The sequence below is a fragment of the Mustela putorius genome, unplaced genomic scaffold, assembly GCF_011764305.1.
Source record: "Mustela putorius furo isolate JIRA1106 unplaced genomic scaffold, ASM1176430v1.1 tig00003845_pilon_pilon_pilon, whole genome shotgun sequence".
NCBI lineage: Eukaryota > Metazoa > Chordata > Mammalia > Carnivora > Mustelidae > Mustela > Mustela putorius.
The window spans coordinates 51,462,822-51,483,749 of NW_025421998.1; the positions used below are offsets into that span (position 1 = coordinate 51,462,822).

The window sequence follows — 20,928 nt, forward strand, 5'->3', positions numbered from 1 at the left end:
AACATGGAAGTATGTATAGAATGTGGATTGAGAAAGGAGAGGGTTGGGAAGAGAATTGGTAATGAGGGAAGTGCCAAATGTATGTAATCAGATATTAAATTTTGGAAGTTTCGATTTAAGCACTAGATACAATCAAGACTGATTCTGAAGATAGGTTAAAAACTGTCTAATAATCAAAAACTGTTGCATGCCTTGAAAACGTCATATATGTTAAGACACTTGAAGAGTAGAGAGATTGGTGAAGAGGTTTCTTTAGAGAGAACTGTCCATTTTTTTTTTAATACTACTCTCTAAATTTTTAAAGTGAAAGGAAATTCCCCATTTTGTGTCAAGACAAGAGAGGACTTTTAGTGTTATCACTCAGGGATCTTCCTGGGTCTCCTGAAGGTACCTGATTCCAGCCAAAATAACCTAAGGCAGAGAAAGCCACCCAGTTACCTGCTAGCAGTGTGAGGAATGTGCTTACTGTATTGTGATCACACTATGCTTTAGAGAGTTTGCACAGGTGAAGAGTCTTTTGAGTGCTTCCTGAGGACCAGATGCACTGCACAATTATAGGCCATCTTAGAGCTTGTCCAATAGGGCCACCTAGAGGGGAAGCTGAAGGTGGCTGAGTGAGTTCTGAAAGTTTGAGAATCATTGTAGGTAAAATGGTCAAGAAGCCTGCTGATAAGATTGCCAGTAATGAGTCTTTTTAGAACCCATGAAAGCGTGCCATAAGAGAGAGATCTTCTTCAAATATCCTTCATATCATGCCTCAGCCCCAGCCCAGAATGGGTCTGAAATAGCAGGTAGGAGTGGGTGGGTGGGTGCGTAGAATGAACAAAAAAGGAACAAGAAGCTGATTACAGTCCCCATCCCCACCCTTTCTGTTGCCTACAGCTAGGTAGCAGGAAGCTTTAACTGGGAGAACACAAAGAAGTCTTGCTTTGCAAGGAGATTGAGTGTAGATTAATACATTGTTCTGATATTCATACTGCTTAGTTGATACTGTTTTGCTGTTTAGAAGTGACTACATGACTTTAAGACCCACCTAGGTTTTCATCAAAGGTGACCACCAAGAAAGAAACTTTAAAAGTTCACTGGAAAAACAAAGATTTTTTTAAAGCACATTTTATGAATCATCATGTGTCATTATATCAGGTACATATATTTTTATAATAAAGATAATTTCAGTGAGCTCAGAAGATAGAGTTTGGATAGAAGATAGAGTTTGGATAGAGAGTTGATAGGATTGAAAATTAGTTAAGTAGAGAATCATGAATGTCAGGTTAAGGCATCTAAACTTTATTATATAGAAACTGGAAAATCATTGAATTTTGGTGCATTATAGATAACATGACCATTTTGACAAGTGGCATTATATTTAGTGGCGACATGTACTGATTCCAGATGGAATATTGGTAATGCAGGAGGCAATAAAAATTTCTGGAACTGTTAAATACCTGCGTAAATAGAAGTAGCTTTTTGTATTGTTAAAAAAAAAAAAACAGCAATAACATTTTCTGAAGTTTAAGTGTGTGTGGATTTAAAATACATAACAATAATAACACAAAAGAAAGAAGGCATTGACATGTTATAACTTTTTTATTTTGCTCTGGAAAATTTTTAAAGTAAAAATTAAGAGAGACTTTAATAATTCCAAGATGTGTGTTCAAATCTCTACAGTAACTACAAATAAAAAAATGAAATAATGCACTTCTAAAAACCTAATAAAGGGAAAATTGGAAGAATACAAATATTACTTATTCTTTAAAAAGGCAGGAAAGGAGACAAAAAGGAAAAAAAACAAGTAATGGGTCAAATTGTAAGTAAATATTGAAATGTATGTTTAAGCTCATGTACACCAGTGATTATATTAAATATAAATGGACTAAACACTTCAATTAAAACAAATATTTTTCTGTTGGGAGTAAAGAACATACATGCTTCTTTTAAGAACCACACTATAAATATATGTGTGATACAATAAATAAACAAGAGAAAGTTGGTATAGCTCTTCTGATAACAGGTGAAACAGAGTTTAAGGGCAGAAACAGTATCAGAGTTAAAGAGCATTCTTACAATATAATAAATGAGACTTCAAGAGGAAGATACAACAAGTTGATGCCTAAAAATATATTTTTAAAAATGAACAGAGACAAAAGGAGAAAGAGACAAATTCAAAATTATAGTTGGAAAATTTAACACATTGTTTTTAGAAACCAATAAAATGAGCTTTTTAGAGAGCAGTAAAGCTATCAATTTTAGTAAGACAATTTTACTTTACAATTACTTTACAATTTTAGTAAGACAGTTTTAACAACATGGTTAACATATTCTCACTAGTTGAAATATATACGACATTGCATTCAATGATTGTCAAAAACGTATTTTTAAAAAAGCGTATGTGAATCAATTACTAACCTATAAAACAAGTCTAAACAAAATTTAAAGGGTAGAATTTAAACACAATATATTCTCTGACTGTAGTAGAACTAAACTAGAAAGCCACTACAAAAATGTAACTAGAAAATTCTTCAGTGTTTAAAAATTAAATAGTATACATTAGCAACACAAAAGTAAAATAAAAAAAAACTGCATTGGAAATTAGAAAACAATTTGAACTGTTTGATAATGAAAATATATAAAATATGTGGGGTTTAGCTAAATTTGTGATTAGAATGGCGGTTCCCAGCTGAGGGTTTTGGAGGGGAGTGGGGTGGGGGTTGGGTGAGTCTGGTGGTCAGTATTAGGGAGGGCACATATTGCATGGAACACTTGATGTGGTGCATAAACAGTGAATTCTGGAACACCGAAAAGAAATAAAACAAAAGAATAATAAAATAGACACACCTTTAGCAAAAGTAATCAAGAAAAAAAGAAGGCACAAATTACTGAAATCAGGAATAAAAAAATGAGACATCATTTTTGGCACCTTCAGCTACTAAGAAGGGAGTAAGAGGCTATTATGAACAACTTTACATCAATAAACTTGAAAGTTAAAATAAAATTGATAACTTGAAAAACACACCTTACCAATACTGACATCAGTAGTAAAAAATATGAATAGTTTAAAAAATGAATCTGTAATTCAAGTTTTATTTCTTTCCTAGAGATTAAAAAGGAGAAATTTTCCAGTGTGTTTCACTGAAGGTGGCAAAACTGACAAAAAATCTGACATGGGCAGTATATACCCCCCCCCCACACACACACACTCACACATACACTCATACAAAATTGGAGTGTGAATCTCTCTAGAACATACAAACTTCCTGATTAAAATATTGCAAAATATTAATAAATATAATTCATTTTTATATAAAAGAAAATTACAACCAATTGGGATTTACTGTAAAATTGTAAGGTTGATCTAACATATTTAAAAATTAATTACTTAATGTAACAAATCATATTAATAGTAAAAGGAAAAAAACCCAATATGACCCCCACTTAAAAAGATCAGAAGCAGCATTCCATATAATTCAACACCCATTTATGATTTCAAAAACCTCTTAAAAAACCAGATTTATAATGAGAGGTAAGGGGTAGCCACAGAAACATGTAACAAATATTTTACTTTATATTGGATTATTAAGTTTCAACTCTGATATTAGAAAGGAGGCAAAGCTATTTATTAAAATTATATCTATCCAATATATATACTAGAGATCTTTGCAAGTAAAATATGGCAAGAAAAGAAGTAAAAGAAAAATTTTAAAGGAGGATAAAGATTATAGTTGTAGAAAATTGAGAAAATACAGATAAGATACAGATAACAGAATTAGTAATTGCATTTTGCATGGTCACTTCCTGCAAGTTAGGTGTAAATAAGAAATTATGATTATTTTACTAACAATATACTTGAAAATAAGATTTTATAAGTGATACTACTTAGAATAAAAACTATAAAATTCCTAGGAATAAATACAAGAAGAGATGTATGAAACCTCCATACAGAAAGCTATACTTAATAAAGGGAAGGAGTGTTCATTTGCACTGTTTGGGAATTCTAAATATGTTGACTCTCACCAAAATGATTGATAGAATCAATGCACATTTAGTCAAACATCAATACAATATTTCATGGAAGCAGACCATCTGATTTCAAATTTTGTATGGAAATGCAAAAGAGCAAGAATAACAAAAAATAATCTTGGGAAAGTGGTAGCATTTCAATAATTGATGTAATGATTTGTTATAAAGTTAGCAAAATTAAACAATGTGGTATTAGTATAAGGATGACCAAAGAGACCAAATAAATATTTATACATAGAGAGTCCTCTGACTTATTTCTAAGTTGCATCTATAATGCAGTATGAAAAGAGTAACTTTATAAATGGGCTGGGTCAATTAGATGCCTATATGGAATTTTAAAATTGAACCTTTCTCCCAATGTCATGGGATATACAACTATCAAATTTAGATGAAGCATGGGCCAATAATGGAAAGTAAAATAACTAAAATGAAAAGAAGATATTGAAGAACAATATCTCTGTGGTCTTGGGGTACTTACTTATTTACAATTTACTTATATGGATATCAAGTGCACTAACCAGACAAATTTGATGAGTTGAACTACATAAAAATTAGATCTCTTATTTATCAAAAATTATTAGTTAGATTATGAGGACAGTAGAGATGATATTCACTATATATGTATTTATGTGTCCAATAAAGAATTCATATCTATAATATAAAGTGATTTCTGCAAATCAATAAGAGAAATACAGTAATCCACTTTTAAAACTATGCAAATGATCTGCAGAGTCATTTCACAAAAAAGTATCCAAATGATAGACATACACAGTTGCTCAATCTCATTATATACCTGGGATATGCAAATTAAAACTAAAATGTCATGTTATAATACACCTCCCAGGGTTGCTCCCCATTTTTTTAGTATTATAAAGGATCTACAAGGACATGGAGTAAGTGGAACTCATACATTGTTCATGGGAATGTAAATGAAACTTTGGCAATACCTGTTAAAGCTGAAATTTGCATATTCTATGACCCAGTGATTTAATCACTAGATACACATTTGCCAGAAATACATAGAAATGTACATCAAAAGACATGTTCAGTAATGTTCCCAAAGTATATAGATACATATATAGATACATATATCATGTTTGTTTACTCAGTGAAATACAATACAATTGAAAAATCTGGGGCGCCTGGGTGGCTCAGTGGGTTAAGCCTCTGCCTTCGGCTCAGGTCATGATCTCAGGGTCCTGGGATCGAGCCCCGCATCGGGCTCTCTGCTCAGCGGGGAGCCTGCTTCCTCCTCTCTCTCTGCCTGCCTCTCTGCCTACATGTAATCTGTCTGTCAAATAAATAAACAAAATCTTTAAAAAAAAAAAAAAGAAAAAAGAAAAATCTACACAAAAGAATATAATTCTCATAATCACAATTTTAACCAAAAGGAGACAAAAATAACATAAATCTCATAATTCCATCTCTATAAAACTCAAAAATAAGCAAAACAAATCTGTGCCTATATACAGCCTGGAGCAGAGTTTGCTCAGTAGATCATCAGAGGGTTGGCCTAGGGTTGGTCTTGTTGCAAACAAATGGTCTATAGATCAGGTGGACAAACTTTTCTGTAAAGGGTCAAATAGTGAAATTTTACAGCTTTGTGCACCATGGTGTCTCTGTTGTGACTATTCAACACTCTTGTTGTAAGGATGAGGGCACTCATGGACAATATGTAAACAAATGAATGTGACTTTGTTCCAGTAACACTTTATTTACAAATATAGGAGGCAGGAGGGCCATATTTGTCCCGAGGCCCCCAGTGTTCTGACACCTGCGATAGATAGAAGATCGCTGTACTTAACTTTTTAGTCAGTGTTAGATAGAAGATCGCTGTACTTAACTTTTTAGTCAGTGTTGCTCCCTGTAGATCATTGTCCATGTCTTTCTGCTATTTTATAAGCTTTGGCTTGCATCAATAGTAGTTTCAGACATTCCTTAAATTTAAGGTTCCATTTTATTGTTCTGTTTTAAATTTCAGTCCACTGTGCAGTTTAGTAATATAAAAACAGAATCTGTGTGACTAAATTTGCATAAGAAGGTGAATTTTAGAGAAAGAATTGAAAATAAATCTAATGTCTCATTAAAGAGAATCATCATTTCCTACTTAACTGTTGCAAATGTGATCTATAATACCCCAAAAAAGTGCACTTCACCTTTTATGGACCTACTGCTAATAAACATAAGCCTTCTATTCCCAGTACTTCCATCTGCATTGTGAACATGGGTCAAGTAGAGAATTATCTAGGGAGATTCAAATAAAATAGAAGACCTTTGGGTCATGGCAATAGTATACTTCCTTGCCCCAAGAGAAGGTAAGGAATGACTTCTTACATTTAGATTGGCTAGGCTGGGAACTCACTTCAACTTTTATACTCCTGTGATCCTTTGGCACAAGATTTTTACCATCATATTAACTTTATCTCTAGAGTTGAAAAAATAAGTCCCAAGGTTAATTATAAGCAGAGTTGTCCTTGATAGGAAATATCTTTCATTCCAATCGTGCAAAAAGTGCATAATAGTGTAATAAAGCTGTTTGGGAAAACAGATAATGGTCAGGTGTTTTTCCTATACCCTTGGGAGAGAATTTGACTCTGTTGGAAAGCAGGCGTGGGAGCTAAGATGCCTCTTTCCCCCTCATCTTACCATGACTTCGTAGTGTGCTCCTGTGAAATTACTTTAACCTTTTCCATCTAAGGTGATGAGTTTGCAAGAGGATTGCCTTTTACTCAGAGGTTCCAAGAGGTATTATTAACTGTTTTCCTAATGGGAGTTCTTTGTGCATCTTTTTTTTTTAAAGCGTCTTTAAAAAAATGTCAATATGATTTTTCTTCCCTCTCAAGGTTTTGATTGGCCTTTTCAAGCACTAAGTAGAAAAAAATCTACAGTTTTCATTTCATGAAATATTTATTCTGTGGTACATTAAAAAAAAAAACGAACAGCTGAACAATAGTTAATTTTGAGGCTAGATGGATTTTCTTTTGGCTGCAAGCAATTGCTCTTTATGGGTTCACGGTTTCTGGGGAATTTGGCTGCAGTATGAGTTTTGTTTCTTGAAACTATTCATATAGTCTTGATGTACACATGTGTGAAACATTATAAGAAGACTTCTTTCGGGGTTGGGACAAAGAAAAATTACCAGGGAAATAGATAAGGAAACCGAGGCCCCCATTTGTGAGGTATAAACTGTGTAACCAGCCTATATCTTTCTGGACTTCAGGCATCTGGGCACTTTTAGGAGGTTTCTCATCCTTACTGACCCAACACAATGATACTTAGGCTAGTATTTCTAATTTGAATATAGGTTTAAGAGTTGTGTCTGTAAATGGAAGAAGTTTGAATCCATATACCAATTTATATGCCATGCCTCATAGCTCCCTAGACCAAGACTGGCTGTGGTTCTCTTACCGATGTCTGAAAAATAGTAAATTTGGAGCATTTCTCTTTTATCTAACTTAGTTTTGTAAAAACCACTCAAAATATATGACAATATCAGGAAATGGAGGCAGAGGTGAAGTGCTCTGAGGATTTTATGAAAAGGAGCTATATAAATGCAAAGCATTAATATTATCATTATGGAAACACATTTCCTCATCAATCTCCATTTCCATGCCAACAAATATTCTTCAAAAGGCTCATTTTATCTTTGACCATTTTGCACGCAGACCTTGGCAGCCACCTAGTAAAACCCATGGTACGTGCATACTGCTTGCAGACACTTCATTATGAATCAGGCCTTTCAGCTGGTAAATACAGAAAAATTAAGCATGAAATAAACCAACACTCCAAACCAAAAAATAACTACAGCAAAAGTGAAAAATCTCAAGGCAGACTTCACAAACCAAATAAGAATTTAAATCCCCTATCCCATAATAGAACCCAGTTTATTGGAAAGGGACAGCCCAGTTTTAATTCAAACATGATCATTTATCTAAAACATATAATATCCCTAAATCCATGAAATGAAAAACAGTAGAGAATGGGGACAATTTTACTTTTACTCCCACTCAAATATAAAGAATACATACCAGGTAATTCATACCCAGCTATTTGCAGTTAGCCTATTTGTAAGATTTGACTATAAGAGATGATGTTCTATTAGCTAGTACAGCATTAGGAACTTAGAGATTCAATTTTAAGATGGCATTAGTATGCTTATATTTATATTTATTACTTGTCAGTAAAAGAATAAATATATATATACATACTAGTATGTATACTTAGTATGAATTCTCTTAGTAAATTAAGGGGTTTCTTTATACCTCTTTTAGACATCTTAAATAAATGTGTTGACATGTCACTTACATTAACACAACCTCTTCAGAAATTGGTTAACTTCTTAACTGATTCTAAAGGACTACTTACAAGCAAATTTTGAGGATAGAAGGCAGTACTTTATTAATTTAAATAGAAAAATCATCAGCAAAAATAGACTAGCCTTTGTACCTATTTTCTTTAATTTTCAATAATTGTATCTAGGATGATATTTAGCCCTAAGTAGTTGATCATTGTAATCTAGCTCCTTACTTTCCTCCTTATGTTCTGTAATTCATTCTCAAACATTCTGTCAGGTATCATCATTTTAAGATTAATATACAGTAAGTCCAAATGAAGTTTATTTAATTTACATTACAACAAAGAAATATAGAACTAATGCATATTTTACAGTTATTTTTTGTTGGGAAAAATTCTAAGTTTAAAATGGAAATATAAGATAAAAATGTTATCTATACCTCATTCATTCATTCACCACATATTTAGCACTTACTGTTTATGGGAAATATACCATGAACCTTCTGTGTTCAGAAGCTTTGACTAGTGCCTAAGGAAAATCATTCAATTGTCCTTTCCTTCTTTTCAAGATTTATTTATTTGTTTAGAGAGAGAGAGAGAGTACACACATGAGCAGGTGGAGGGGCAGAGGGGAAGAATCTCAAGCAGACTCCCCAGTGAGTGTGGAGCCTGATGAAGGTATTGATCCCATGACCCATGAGATCACCACCTGAGCCGAAACCAAGAGTTAGGCATTCAGCTGACTGAGTAACCTGGCTCCCCTCAATTCCTTTTTTTTTTTTTTCCTTGGTAAATATTATAGGAAGAGATGATTCTCTAAGGTCCATTGGTCTGAGATTGAATCTATATAGCTCATCTGAATGAAACACTTCCTCAGAATTTTTTTTACCAAAATGATCTTGTTGGAGTTGATGCTTAGAAAAGGGAACAGTTTTGGGGTGCCTGAGTGGCTCAATAGGTTAAGCATCCAACTTTTGATTTCTGCTCAGGTCATGATTTCTGCTCAGGTTATGATCTCAGAGTCCTGACACCTTCAGACTCTGTGCTCATCGGGGTGTCAGCTTGGGATTCTTTCTCTCCCTCTCCCTCTGCCTAGCCCCCCAATCCCCCACCAAGACTTGTGCGTGCTCTCTCTCTCTCAAATAAATAAATAAGTCTTAAAAAGTAGAAACGAAATCACTTTCTATTCCCATTACCATGTGTTCATATGTGTGTGTGTGTGTGTGTGTGTGTGTGTGTGAGAGAGAAAGAGAGATAACCTGGCAGCTTATACACCCCTATCTGAGATGTCCTGATTCCCTTACCTGATTTTACAGCATATTTACAGTTGGGTTTTTATTTATTTTTATTTTTTTTACTAGAAGCAGTAATACGTGATAATTAACATGGAATTTTTAACACATACTACCATAGCTCAGATGACTCTTGTTTTCTGTGAGTATTTTCATATATATCAAAGACTACAGCCTTACAAGCAAGTTGCTTACATTCTGAGATGAAAAGTCAGATAAATATAAAGGAGCCAAAAATATCTAAGTATGTATTCATGCCAGGGTAACCATATGATTTAATCATCCAAAGGTGTTTGAGAGTGAAAGGGATACTTGTAATAATTATGTTAAGATAACAATTAGAAAGTAGGACCTTGGTGAATTGGAATATGTGGTTACCCTTCATATTACATATATTGAGCTTAAAAAAATCACACATATATATAGGTGTCAAACTAATGTGTAGCATGGTAAAATCAAATTACTTTGACTAGGAGAGCATTTTAGTTCATAGTGAGGATGCTGAGAAATTATCTAAAATTGAAGATTATTGTTAACATATAGTAATATATCTCCTTTTAACATGTTTGAGGATAAAGGAGGAAATTTTGTGCAATGTAAAGTCATTTATAACAACTATTACAAGGTATGCAAGTGAAGAGAATTTTTTAAACTGGATAAATGAATGGATACAGCCATTCTCAATCCTACCTCCACTAGAGTATCTGTTGCTGGTATGTAGAAAGTTTACCTCCACCCTCTGTTTGGAAGTTGGCAGCTTTACTGAGTACTCCAGCCTCTACTGCTATAACCCCTGCAGTTTGTTCCCTTGGTTTGGGCAGCATCACATTGCTTTGTTCAAGTCTTAATCATTATTGCATCATAATTGAGACCAGGTAAAATTAATAGTAACATTTTAATTCTTACCCCAGCCAAACATATTTTGACAGTTATAAAGAGAATATTTATATAAGTCTCCTTCAGAATTAAACTTTAAATTAACCTTAAATAGAGTAAAATTGAAGAGGTTGGATTTGCACTGTTAATGGTGGGAAGTCAAATACTGGTACTCAGATCTTATAGGGAATACTTAAGTATGCATTTTTTATAACCAGCCCAAGATTTTCAAAAAGTCAAAATTTATATATATATTTTTATTAAATATTAAATATATAAATATATATATTATATATAAATATATATAATATAAATAGTTATATAATCTATTAAAATATTGTATATTTATTTAATAAAATCCATATTTTATCAAATAAAATATTATATACTTCATTAAGTATATATATATATACATATATATATATAAATCCCCTAGTTTTCTGTTCATAAGATATATGCATGAAGAGAATTTTCACTCATAACTTTAAAGGTTCAAAATACTTCATACCCTGGGATCCCCCAGACTGATATGGAGTCATCAAATTTTACAGCAAACTCAAGAAACATGGATCCTTCTATTACTAATGATACATTTTTCTGGTTTTATCTGAAAAAGCTTTCCTTGAATGTATGTGTCACAGACCGGCATGTTTGGTGCAGTTTTCTTCAGTCTATATTATTACTTTGTAAAATTAGCTTAAAATGCCACATTTATAAAATTCTCTTATTGGCAGCATTTGAAGACTGAGGACAAAAAATACTGTACGCTTAATTGTACATTGAGTGGGAAAAGTAGATGATAGAATCCCATTACAGGAAAATAAGTAAACTGGATTGTCACTTTAAGAGATTTCTTATGGAGGATTTATTCTTTAGCTTGTTATGATTTCTTTTTTATAGGAGCAGCTGTACTTGTTATCGCACTCTGCCACATCATCAGTCATCTAGCTACTGCAGAGAATTCCCCCCGGCAGAACAGGACATTCATGAGTTTATATTACTGCCATAAATTCTTTGGCTGTAAGTTTTTATACAAATAATCCCATGTCTCTTGTATACATTGCACCAATTGGTTAATAACATGATCTCTACCAGGGGATTTCTGGAATGTTCTATCTTTTAAAAATAATGGCCAGAGTACATTTTTACATACACTAAAAATATTCTAAATGAGATTGGGCAATTTGAGGACATCTATATGATGAGAAAATATGTTTTCCCTTAATTTTCCAATTTAACCTGGTGAGCTTTGATTTAGCTGAATGACATGAAAACAAGTATTTACAAAAGGGGTATAATAAGATTAGTTATGTTAAAAAAAAATATGGAGTTGCTTTTCAATTGAGAGTGGGGAGTTCCTGGCTGTGAAACTCTGTTCACAGTTTCTGTATCACTTTTCAGAATTGAATAATCTCCATTAGGAGCCCAGCAATTTCATCATGCCAGCCACTAAGTAGTTGCCAGATTCTCTGGCCATTGGCAAATTCTCCTCACGATAAAAGCAAAAAGAATGCTTAAAAGCAGTATACCAGTTCACCAGTTGGTCCATCGACTAATGACTAATGGCACTGATCTGATTTTCTTTTACCTCCTTTTCTTTTCTGACAAGAGTACTAATAAGATTTCTGACAAGAGTACTAATAAGATTTCAACTCTAAAAGATGAAAGTATCCTTCCCTGGGTCTTCTTTCATCAATGGCACCGTCTCCCATGTTTTCTTGCGCTCCATTTCTGGATGTAGTAAGCCATTGACCAAGTTTCAGATTTTAGTGATGAGGTTGATATTATCTAAAGAACCCCAGGAAAATTTTCAAAAGGGAACACAGATTCAACATGAAATACATCAATTTAGATTTGAGAAAGAGATAGCTTGGGATTAGTGTTTATGATGTAAAGTAATCTTTTTTAACATCATTATTCCAAATCCAGTCAGTTTTCCAATATGGAAAGAATGGTCAACTAAATTGAAACTTTCTAATTGCTCACATTCAATAACATGTTCTTCTACTACAAGTATCTTCAACAACTTACCTTTAGCTGCCATTAAATTAAAGTTTAAAGTATCCTTGCTATTGAAATACAAAATGAGGTCATTGCAATAAATATGTCCTCAAAGTAGAGGTAAGTAGGTTACCAAGTTAGAGATTCATGTATATAGTAGGACCCCATTTGTAGGGAAATGTCACACATATGTTTGCCTATGATTATGATGTTTAAATATACCTACAAAAATATTAATTGTGGTTATTTATAGACTGGAAATTTGGAAAGTGAGAATAGCATAAGTTGTAGTGTTGATTTGTACTTTTGAATTTTAGAAGAATCATGTTTGAATGAGAAAAATTAAAACATTAAGAAAAACAGAGAAAAGGAAAATGATGTAAACTCTTTCAGTATTAATCTATATCAAGAATATTAATCTTTATCAAGATATTTATTGTTTTTCATTCTGGGCTGTAGCAATAATATGATTGATTCTAAAATAGAAATGAGTTAAAGAAACATTTAAGATTGTGTTAAGAAAAGCAAATAAAACCATGATGAACCATGGATCATCTGTGCAATATTTTAATAGCATAAATTATCCAGTTGAATAGCTTACCTTAAAATGGAGAATAAAATTTTAGCTGTGTTGTAAATTCTAAACATTTGTCATGATTTAAAAAGTAAGTATTCTCCTTTAAAATGCATATATATTTTTTTTAGTGGTCACAAGTATGCCAAATAAACATGATCTTTGTGAGTGGAATGATAATTGTTTTTAAAGCTGAGAGAATCTGTCTTTTTAGATTTCAAACTCCATGAGGTTAATGCTACATATATAAAACATCTGTTAGAAGAAGTGATAAAAATCAAGAGAAAATACATATGAACTGTAACCAACTATTGCTGTCTAGGTCTATGCCTGGACTGGGGGATGATAGGATTACTTACTGTATTTTGGGACTAAGCATGATAAAGATAATTGTTAAGTGATGCCATTTGAGAACTATAATTAATAGAATTTTCTGTTCAACATTAGAACATTTCAGGGAGAAGTTGAGTTTTGTAGTTTGGAGCCAAGAGGGAAGCATAGATGGCACTGAGCACTCTTCTCAAACTCAGTGGACTTTCTCAGACTTTTTGTTATCTGACAGCTATAGAAGTTTTTCTGGAATATTCTCTGTCAGCCTTTCAGGCATGAATAATTTAGACCAGAAATTTAATCAAAGCATATTTGCTATGGGATAAATTCAGAAAATGAAGGAGAAGAAACATTGAACAGTAGGTCCAGATTCTAGTTTCAGTTCTGCCTCCATGTGAAATTTTGATGTAGTTACTTAATCTTTCTAGGCCTCAAAATATAAGTTGTAAATAATGTTTTCTAACAGATGAGTTCTAAGGCCCTCTCTGGTTGCCATATTCTCTGATTCCAGATTCCTTGAAATTCTTTCATCATAATATGTGGTTCATTTAGAACCATATCCACCCTCCAGCAGACATCTTCTACCTTTCCCTAGGAGCCCATGTACTTCCTTTTTCTTTTTTTTTTAACTTGTTTGTCCTATAAGTATGACAGAATAATAAACTAATCACATTTTTAAAATTAAGGATGGTACTAGCAGTAGTCCTATGATCTCAAGGAAGAATGATTAAAACATCACATAATGGAAAATTAATTTTTCTCATCCGGTAGCGGTAACATTTTATTTTTTTTTTAAAGATTTTATTTATTTATTTGACAGACAGAGATCACAAGTAGGCAGAGAGGCAGGCGGAGAGAGAGGAAGAGAAGCAGGCTCCCTGCGGAGCAGAGAGCCCAATGTGGGGCTCAATCCCAGGACCCTGCGATCATGACCTGAGCGGAAGGCAGAGGCTTTAACCCACTGAGCCACCCAGGCGCCCCTAAAGGTAACATTTTAGATACATGTGTTATTATTATGTGTGTATTTGATGGAGGGATAACTGGCTTTGAACAGAATAATAAAGCTACTTTGTGAAGATCTGACACAGGAGGAACTGGAAAGGAGCCTACTTCCACAATCTAATTTCAAACTCAGTCCTGTTCTGTAATGTCTCCAGGAAGAAAATAGAGTAAGTTCTCTCCTCTCTTAATTCTTCCCTGTAACATAACACCTATCCAGTTGTTTGGGAATCTCTGTACTCAGAGAAAGTAGGAGGTCATATATCAAGAGAGCAAATATTTCACTAATGTGCATTTGGATTTTCACACAAGATAAGTCCAAGACATATAGGTAACCTACCTGCTCATAGATGTGTGAGAATTTACTATTAATCAAAGAAAAATCATTTTTAATCAACTCATGTGTTCATTTATTTGTTAATTCATTCAACATTTACTAGTCAGCATTAGTGCCACTTTTGCTTAGTGCTAGGGTGTCAGTATGATGAGCATATAAGAGCATATAACCAGGGCGCCTGGGTGGCTCAGTGGGTTAAGCCGCTGCCTTCGGCTCAGGTCATGATCTCAGGGTCCTGGGATCGAGTCCCACATCGGGCTCTCTGCTCAGCAGGGGGCCTGCTTCCCTTCCTCTCTCTGTGATTTCTTCCCTTCCTCTCTCCTACTGTGATCTCTCTCTGTCAAATAAATAAATAAAATCTTTAAAAAAAAAAAAAGAGCATATAACCACTAACATTCATGAGCATACAATTGAGAAGAGAAGATAAATTATGTCTATATGTGACAATTATCTGAGTCATCATGTGTTAAATTCCAGAAGATAAATTATGATGAAAATTTTTACCTTGGCTGTGATGATCACATAAGTCTTCATTGGGAAAAGTTCCTTTTTTGTTATATAAAGTCCCATGCGGGGCGCCTGGGTGGCTCAGTGGGTGAAGCCGCTGCCTTCGGCTCAGGTCATGATCTCAGGGTCCTGGGATCGAGTCCCGCATCGGGCTCTCTGCTCAGCAGGGAGCCTGCTTCCCTCTCTCTCTCTCTCTCTGCCTGCCTCTCCATCTACTTGTGATTTCTCTCTGTCAAATAAATAAATAAAATCTTTAAAAAAAAAGTCCCATGCCAGTGATTTATCCTATGTTTCCTGCAATAACAGTATTTACTATTATTTATGATCTAAGTTAATTGTTATATGTTTATTAATTAGGAACATGTATTATTATCTTAGCTTTATATGTAAATCTAGGGATAGTGGACAGAGAGCATGGTAGTGGAGATGAAAAGAGACGTTTTATCTTTCCAAATCACCACATAAAAACAGAACAACTAAATTGCAACCCCCCAAATCCATGTACGTTTGCAACAAAACCGGGTAAGAAGGTTTCCCTACAGACTCCAAAACTCCCAGATACATGTAGGTGGTGATAACCCACAGAAGGTCACAAGACTTTCATGATATCAGCATCTGTATGGGAGAAAGCAGAAAGAAAAAACAAAGTGTGGGATAACGCTGAGAAGAGGAAAACCACCTAAGAACCAAACTCATGGCTTTCTTGATGAGATTGAATCTGAGTGAAAAAAATTTACAAATCGTGTTACCATGTTGGAGAAAAGTGTGTTGAAGTTAGGTCAAGAACTAAATGACCATTTTCCACACTAGGAAAATCAAGTTATAGCTAAAATGAAAAAAATATACATATAACCACATTATGTGATTTAGAAACAGAAATAAATGCTGGCTAAAAGAATTTAAAACAGCAACCAAGGCAATACACAATGGAGCAGGAGGCTTCTATTTTCTCCTATATCCTCACTATTACTATTTGATTGTTTGAACCATGTATATACATAACTTCGAGGGAAAAAGTCTGTATTAATAGCATTGGCAAAAAATTAAAAAGCATTTCAGTGGTCTAAGTGAAAACAATATAAACTTTTGAGACTAACATTTGACTGCATTTTAATGTTAATACAGAAATATAGGAAAACATCAGGGAGTATTTCAGTTAAATCCCGACTCTGTCCAGAGAAAACAGCACATGCTGCCTTCACCCCGAGCAATTCTGGCTCCAGTTTATGTTCTGAAAATTATAGTATTCCCTTCTTTCCTTAACAGGCACTGAAATTATTTTGATGAAGATTTCTGTCTGTGGAATATTTCCAAAATATGTGGCAATTTAAAATCTTACTTAGAAAAAATAATCAGGATAATGACAAATAGCAGTTCACAAAAAGAGATGTCAAATTCATTTCTTGTTAGATCATCAAAAAATGACAAACCTGTCCCCATGTAGTCAACAAACGATTTATCAAAAATTAAATAGTCAAGCCTCAATTCCAAGTGTTTTAACACAAGACTGAGTGATACTAGAGTTTCTCCAAAAGAGAATTCTAAGACATCAGTATTGGTGATAAAATTTACTTAACTAGAAAACTGGTTAGTAGTCTTTCACCCAGCTTTTATTAATATCTTCCTTGACATTTTTCTTAAAGAAGTGGTTAAAGTTGAAATAGAAAAAAAGTTTTGTAAACCTTTCTACCTTTCATCACATGTAATATTTTATTCCTCCCTTCCATAACCTAACATGGATTTGTCCATACTTCAATTCTGAGACTCTGAAATTGCTATTAGAGATTGATTGATAATTTTGTGGGGAAGTAAAAATAACTTCAAAAATAACATATACGTAAACTATAAACTTTTTGTAAAGCTACCATCTAATTACAGAACATAATGTGTAAGTGCTCAGTGAAGTGAATCCTAGTATAGTGAACTCAGCTGCTTACCAGAACTCTGCTGAAGAGATTATTACTATACCCCAGAAGCCCACACTCACAAATACATTATTTTTATCTGGCTTTGAACTTTATAGAAATAAAATATAGTTTGTACGCTGATGTCTGGCTACTTCTTTTGGTTGACATTATGTTTGTGGGTTATACGGTTATTGCATGTAGCAACAATTCGTTCTTTCTCATTTCCGTATAGTATTCTGCTCAATTAGTATGCCACAATTTCCTTTATCATTTGATAGAGATGTGGGTTGTTTGAAGTTTTGGGGTATTAAGAATAGTGCTACTATGAGCTTTCTTTTTAATATTCTTTGGGGACAGATGGGTACCTATCTGGTAGATATATACAATGGGTAAATTCCAGGATTGTGAAGTATGCATGTGAACCGCTTTGGTAGATCCTGTCAAAGAGTTTTCCATACTGTACCAAAGAACACAAACACCAACAGTGTATGAAAGTTCCAATTTTTGCACCAACTTGTCAACACTTAGCATTTTCAATATTTAACTTGGCACTTTTATCATCACTACTAAACATACATACCTTTTCATATAGTTATCAGTCATTTGAATATGATCTTTTATTGCTGTTGTTGACATGCTGGTTTAAATCTCAAGACATCTTTTGAGTTGCCTTTTTTCATTGATTCCTATGAATTCTTTGGATATTTTGGGCATGATAGGTTTTATTCTTCAGCTGATTATAAGTTTATTCCTTTGTTTTAATTTTTGGAAGTTTTGATATGTCTGGCAGTGGCTATTATTATTATTATTTGTTTATCCTCTTTGAGGTTCACTCTGTCTCTCTCTTCTTTTTTTTAAGATTTTATTTATTTATTTGACAGAGAAGGATCACAAGTAGGCAGAGAGGCAGGCAGAGAGAGAGAGAGGAGGAAGCAGGCTCCCTGCCGAGCAGAGATCCAGATGTGGAGCTCGATCCCAGGACCCTGGGATCATGGCCTGAGCTAAAGGCAGAGGCTTTAACCCACTGAGCCACCCAGACACCCCTCACCCCTCACCCCTCTCTTGAATCTAGAGTTTTATGTCTTTCATCAAATTTGGTATTTATTGATATTTTGGTATTTTATATTTTTTAAGCTCCATATCCTTTCACCTTTTGGAATTCTCATAACATAGAGCTAAGATACATATTTTTTTAAATTATGCTGCACATCCCTGAGGTTCTATTCATTTTAATCTATCTTCTCTGAATAATTTATATTGCTATATCTTCAAGTTTACTGATTTTTTTCCTTCACTCTTATTCCTCCCAGTGAACTCTAAAAGAAATTTGTAGTTATAGTGTTTATAGTTCTTAAACTTTTATTTGCTTGCTCTTTATATCTTTTCTTTTTTGAGAATTTCTACTTTTTAATGTTTCAAGAGTGTTCATAAATTCTCATTGAATTATTTTTCTGATAGCTTTTAAAAATATTTGTCAAATGGGGCGCCTGAGTGGCTTAGTGGGTTAAAGCCTCTGCCTTCGGCTTGGATCATGATCCCAGGGTTCTGGGATCAAGCCCCGTATTGGGCTCACTGCTCAGCAGGGAGCCTGCTTCCTCCTCTCTCTCTGCCTGCCTCTCTGCCTGCTTGTGATCTGTCAAATAAAAATAAATAAAATCTGTAAAAAAAATTGTCAAATAATTCAGATATCTGTGCCATCTCAGTGTTGATGTCTGTTTACTGTCCTTCCATTTTTTTAAAAAAGATTTTATTTATTTTAGAGAGAGAGAGAGAATGCAAGTGGAGGCAGGGATGACGGGAGAGGAAGAAGGAGAAAAGCTCATGCAGACTACGTACTGAGCCGAAACCCGACCTATGACTCGATCCCATGACCCTGAGATTATGACCTGAGCCCAAACCAAGAGTTGGTTTCCCAACCAACTGAGCCACCCAGCTCCCTGACTGTTTCTTTATTTGAGCTGGTGTTTGATATATGATAAATTATTTTCTTTTTATTGTATACTGGGCATTTTCAGTTTTACTATGTGAGAATCAGGTTTCTATGTAAAGCTCATCACTAAGAAACCAGGATGGTGACTAGGGCTGTGCTCACACAGATAATCTCTGTAGATATCCCCTGGCCAGGAGAGCTATATCCTTACTATGATTGTAGTCAGGGTCTGCCCTTACAGCCTCTGTGCATGCCCACTGTTAGAGAAGGAAACTCTCTCCTTACTGCCAGCTTGAAATGATAGTAATTTTGCTTTCACACAAATCCTCCATAAATGTCCACCAACTAGAAGCAGAACTGCCTCTTTACTGTAGAAGTGAAGTGAAAGTCTGAGTTTTGCTCACTTTGGCTGGAGTGGAGCTGGTCAAAACATTTTTGTTCTTCTCAAGTTGAGCCTCTGCCAGCCTTGTAGGTAGAACTTAAAATAAATAATTAATTAAGGCATAGCTTGCTTTAGTCTCTCTCTCTCTCTCTCTGTGTGTGTGTGTGTGTGTTTTGTTTTTATTTTTTTGGTTTGTGCCTGTGGTATATTCAGGCTGCAAAAACTCCTTTATCAAGTAAAATGAGAAATGTATAGGAAGAGAAAACCAAGAAATTAACAAACAACAACAAGCTAACACAAAATAGGAAACTCAGTTCTGAGACCCAGTGTCTCAAGAGAGCCCAGACTTCTTTTTCACCATATTTCAAAGTCCTCTGGTGTTTATTTCATGTATTTTTCCAAGGTTTCCATATAAACTAAAGTAGGATAAAATAGGGTAAAGTATATCTACTCTATTTTTTCCAGAACTAGAAGCAAAATGGTATCATTTCTAGGTTTCATTTTCAAATTGTTTGCTGCTAGTCAACAATACAGTTCACTTTATGTAGACCCTTTCACTGGGGATCTTTCTTTCTTTCTTTCTTTTATTAACATCTAATGTATTATTTGCCCCAGAGGTACAAGTCTGTGAATCATCAGGCTTACACATTTCATAGCACTCACCATAGCATATACCCTACCCAACGCCCATAACCCCGCCGCACTAGCCCTACCTCTCCACCCCCCAGCAACCTTCATTTGTTTCCTGAGATTGAGTCTCTTAAGGTTGTCTCCCTCCCAATCCCTCTTGTTTCATTTTTCCCCTCCCTAACCCCCATGAGCCCCCGCCCTGCCTCTCAAATCCCTCATATCAGAGAGAGCATGATAATTGTCTTTCTCTGATTGACTTATTTTGTTCAGCATATCTTCTAGTTTCATCCACTTCATTGCAAATGGCAAAATTTCATTTATATTGATATATAGTATTCCACTGTATGTATATACCACATCATCTTTATCCATTCATCTGTTGATGAACATCTAGGCTCTTTCCATAGATTGACTATTGTGGACATTGCTGCTATAACAACGTCCCTTCAGATGTGCATGTGCCCCTTCGGATCACTACATTTGTATCTTTGGGGTAAATACCCAGTAGTGCAATTGCAGAGTTGTAGGGTAGCTCTGTTTTCAACTTTTTTGAGGAATCTACATACTGTATTCCAGAGTGGCTGCACCAGCTTGCATTCCCACTAACAGTGTAGGAGGGTTCCCCTTTCTCTGCATCCTCGCCAACACCCGTTGTTTCCTGAGTTGTTAATTTTAGCCATTCTGACTGCTGTGAGGTGGTATCTTACTGTGGTTTTGATTTGTATTTCCCTGAAGCCGAGTGACGTGGAATACTTTTGCATGTGTCTATTAGCCATTTGAATATCGTCGTCATCTTTTTTTTTGCCATTTGAATGTCTTCTTCACAGAAATGTCTTTTCATGTCTTCTGCCCA

General features: G+C 34.4%; 1 long non-coding RNA gene across 1 annotated transcript in view; it reads right to left on the reverse strand.

Annotated features, from left to right (window-relative positions):
* LOC101678617 overlaps positions 1 to 10,359 on the reverse strand; it is a 46,753-nt gene extending 36,394 nt beyond the window's left edge. The window contains exon 1 of the long non-coding RNA XR_198792.2: positions 10,293 to 10,359. This is a non-coding gene — a long non-coding RNA (uncharacterized LOC101678617). The remainder of the gene's footprint in view (positions 1 to 10,292) is intronic.
* Between the last annotated feature and the right edge of the window lie 10,569 nt (positions 10,360 to 20,928).